This window comes from Priapulus caudatus, unplaced genomic scaffold (assembly GCF_000485595.1).
Source record: "Priapulus caudatus unplaced genomic scaffold, Priapulus_caudatus-5.0.1 Scaffold4001, whole genome shotgun sequence".
In the NCBI taxonomy this organism is placed as follows: Eukaryota; Metazoa; Priapulida; class Priapulimorpha; order Priapulimorphida; family Priapulidae; genus Priapulus; species Priapulus caudatus.
The window spans coordinates 7955-8346 of record NW_014581062.1 but is presented as its reverse complement, the minus strand read 5'-3'; positions in this window follow the sequence as shown (position 1 = coordinate 8346).

Genomic DNA, 392 nt, shown 5'->3' with positions numbered 1-392 from the left:
TGCTGCTGCTGCTGGTGCTGCTGCTGTGTGTGCTGCTGCTGCTGATGTTATGGGTGCTGCTGCTGCTGCTGCTGCTGTGGTGGTGGTGTGGTGCTGCTGCTGCTACTGCTGCTGCTGGTGGTGGTGATGCTGCTGCTACTAGAGCTGCAGATAGCTTCCCCGCTGCCGCTGCTGCTGAACATTGTTGACGTGTTGGCTTGTGATCTCAGCCTCACGCTAGCAGCAGCAGCCCTTGCGCATTCGCACACAATGCCGCTCAATTAACCAATAAGTAATTTCATGATTAGTTGGACATTGGCGCGTTAGTCGAGCATTTGATATCGTGTGTGTTTGTGTGTGTGTGTGTGTGTGTGTGTGTGTGTGTGTGTGTGTTGTGTGTGTGTGTGTGTGTG